Here is a 3605-nt window from a genome sequence, read left to right on the forward strand (position 1 = left end):
CTTGTGACGTGATTTTATTGTAATGAGATGGCGCACTGCCTGACACACATGCTTTCACACAACTCGTGTGTTTTGTGGAGGAAAATACGGTGCTAATACGACAGCGTCACGGGGATGGCTGGGTGCAATGCCTAAGTAGAGTTGCGGGGTTGCGTGCAAAATGTGTCGCGTGGGGGATTGATATTAGTATCAAGAACGAGTTGAGAGACAATCACTAACTACTCACACAATCATCTAAGCGGTCAGGATAGCTGATGGGCTTATGTTTGCATTCTTTCAGCTGTCTAGCATGTGACGATTTGGCTTGGGGGCTCTACTTGCGATGAAAAAGTATAGTTGCGGGCTACGGCGGTTTTACTTGGAGATGGTTTTGGCAGACACTGAACTACTGCCCCAGATGGTCTAACGTGCACTCTACTGTGGCTCAACTCGTAGCATTTAAGCTGTTCAGACCTGAATTTCAGTTGGCAATTTCCTTGGTACTACAGCTTTCACAACACAAAAAACTTTTTGTGGCTATTGTGGGCAGAAAGTTAGCACCAATAGTAAGGGAGTGCCACTGAGAACAGTAGGGACGTAATCACGCATGTTAAAATTTGTTTGCCGTACCAAATGCACAGAGTCGTGTGCAGTCATTATTGCTTTCTTCTGAATTGGCATTGAGATCTAGAGGCCCTCTGAGCACACATCTACTGATAGTTTTTTCCTAATTTCCAGATATTTCGAAGCTTGTGCAAGAAAGTGGTTCTGCCACTTTCTTTAGCGCAGAAACAGCTCTTGGGAGCCGTTGACACTTTCTGTGCTTTATGATGAATGGTGTGGATACACTATGAGAGAAGTTGCTGTTTTAGAGCCATCCTTGGGCAACAAAAATCTTCTCAACACTAAGTAAAGACCTGCTAAGTTTGGCCAAGGACCTACCCTAAGGAATGAATGTTAGGCTGGTGAATTGTACAGGTGCTTCTCAGGAACCCACATGTAGTGCATAGCATTCGTAGTTTAATCGTCTTTTGGGTGCTTTCTTTTCAGCTTTTCAGGCTGTTCTTTCTAGCTGCGTTGCAGTGCTCCAGCTGAATATGCAACAAAAAATGTGCAATATTTGTTTATGCATGGTACATGCGAATTGGCAAGGTCCCGTAGCAGTCCATGGCAGTGGCGTCACTCGTGTGGGCAGCAATCAAGTACCGCTCTAGCCAACAGTGCCAAACGCTCTGTGGTTTGCTTTTGTTGCGCTTGGCGCTGCTTACGACAGTGCGAGGCAGAGTCATTTTCTTTATCTTGTTTTTTAAGTGCAGAACACTTTAGGTGGTCGCCTTGTCGTCCTAGCTCGCTCGCTCGACCCAAATATATAGAGCACCAAGGTGGCATCCCGGGGTAACACCGTTGTTCGTGGCATAGCCCAGAGGCTTCGAAAGCCGAGCAGTTTATATAGTCATAGGCAGATGATCTTGGGTGAAACATTGTATGGACATCAACTGAAGGTCCTGAAATGACATTGGATATTGTGACCATTTGTGGATATCCTATGCATGGACTTTCGTGGTTTGCTGGGGGTAGACCGGTTTCGTTTTGCAGCGTGAGCAACTAATGCGGCTTTGTATCGAATGCATACGTCGTAGATAAATGGTCTGCCAATTCTGGAAGATAAACAGAACAGTTCGTACGGGAATGAAAAAACCCAGTGCAGCTTTGCAAGTGCTAAAGACGCTTGTCGAAACGTAAGCAAGGTAGGACTCACTGGACCAACTAGATGCGAAATGCACTGATATTGCGCAAGACATGGGGGGGGGGGAGCGAAATTGCAAAGAATGAATGTTTTAGTAATCACACATATGCTGCACGTTCACTTTCCTTTTGTTTTTCGATTTTAATGAACATCTGATCACTCGATCGGCAGACGCATTTTTTGAAGTATACAGTTAATTCACAACGTTAAAAGGTGTCTTTGGAAGGTTGTGGTATCTGATAAGGCCCGCTAGCTTATATCAGTTTGTGCTAGACTGCAGGCTCCCAGTGCCGTATGGCGATGTTTCCAAGAAGCGCGTTTAGTCGCGGGTGCAGATTACTATATAAGCCTGTCTCCGCGCTGCTCGCGGAAGACATGTAGCAGATGATCTATTTCGAGCGCTCACCTCGCGACAAGGCGACCCAGCATTACATTTGTTGTCGTGTTCCGATGCCCGCATAGGATTTTGCATTATTCATGGCACTGATTTTGTAGAATGTTCGTGAAATTTATGCACACTGGCTTGTCAAGGGTAGTGATCAATATCTGAGGTATGGAGCGTAACTTGTCAGGTGTGTGTGCTCCGCTAGATTATGTGAGCTCACAAAACCGATTTACATCGTAGTGTATAGTCGCAGCATGACCATCTGAAGAAACACTGCTTATGGAGACACTGTTAGTAAATTTCCGGGCTGTGGAATTACAATCAGCTCCATGCATATGCCGGTTTCGCGACGCCGGCCTGTGACACACGCTGGGTGCTTATACGGACCGAATGGACCGCACTAAGATCGCGTCAGAAACATTTACACTCTCGTGAATACACCACATTTGCGAACAAAGTGACTGCTCCACATAAATATGTATTTCCAACTTATACAAACGGTAAATCTCAGACGTGTACGTGTCGCAAAAGCAGCGGCGAGAGTGGTGACCGGGCCAGGGACTCCCGCGACTACTTTCGAAACGGGCCGCTCGGGAGATATCAGTGGCGCCCCTGCAGGAAGCGCTCGACACGTACAGCTAAATCAATGGTTAATTAAGTGAACCAAGACTTAACAAGGCTAAGCCAGGCTTTCGCTCTGCATATCCAGGGTTAGCTGAGCTAACCTGGAGCCCTTTTTTTCGCAAGGTGCAGAAAGAAAGTAGTACACTGCAATTGGCCAATAAAACCAGTAATATTGCTCATACAAACTCACATGTATTTATTGTACCATCGTAGTTTTTTTACGCCTTATATATATAAACAAATTTCGCCTCGTTTTCATCTTCATGTCGCTTTTACTTGTAGTTAAAGAGCACTTCTGTTTTCTTCGTTTGGCCAATTCTCAAGAATTTGTGCTGCTTCAATAAAATTATTTCCTGCGCTGTTAAAGATCCCCAGGCGCTCAAAATTAACCCTCCACTACCACGCGCGTCGTTTAGCTTCAGCGCGGGAAGCAATAAAAAAAAAAGTTCAGGTCTCACCGAGATTTGAACTCGGATCGCTGGATTCAGAGTCCAGAGTGCTAACCATTACACCATGAGACCGAACACTTCCGACGCCGGGAATCGAACCCGGGCCTTCTGGGTGAAAGCCAGATATCCTAGCCACTAGACCACGCCGGAGACGCTTTTCCGTCTTTGGAGCTGTTGCAAAGGCGGGAAAATTTATTTTAAAGCGCAGCTTTTTAACGTCCGCTCCTGTGGTTTCGCGTCGCCGTCAGCCTCATCCATTGACGAACCAAGTGAACGGAGAGGACACCGAATAGGGACGATATAGAGCGAGCAGGAATGCGGAGGAGGAAAGTATGGCAAAAGTGTAAAAGGGGGGGCGGTATTGCCGAGGCCACGCGAGACATGTTCGGGGGTGGCGACGCCCTGCGAGATAACGGCTAAG

At 46.5% G+C, this 3605-nt stretch overlaps 2 non-coding genes across 2 annotated transcripts; both read right to left on the reverse strand.

The window, feature by feature from the left end:
- Positions 1-3184: 3184 nt before the first annotated feature.
- Positions 3185-3256, reverse strand: Trnaq-cug (transfer RNA glutamine (anticodon CUG)). The gene has a single exon. It is a non-coding gene; the product is annotated as a tRNA-Gln (tRNA).
- Positions 3257-3262: 6 nt separating this feature from the next.
- On the reverse strand, positions 3263-3334 carry Trnae-uuc (transfer RNA glutamic acid (anticodon UUC)). The gene has a single exon. It is a non-coding gene; the product is annotated as a tRNA-Glu (tRNA).
- Between the last annotated feature and the right edge of the window lie 271 nt (positions 3335-3605).

This window comes from Haemaphysalis longicornis, unplaced genomic scaffold (genome assembly GCF_048455015.1).
Source record: "Haemaphysalis longicornis isolate Haplotype H1 unplaced genomic scaffold, Haemaphysalis longicornis Haplotype H1 scaffold_10, whole genome shotgun sequence".
Taxonomy (NCBI): domain Eukaryota; kingdom Metazoa; phylum Arthropoda; class Arachnida; order Ixodida; family Ixodidae; genus Haemaphysalis; species Haemaphysalis longicornis.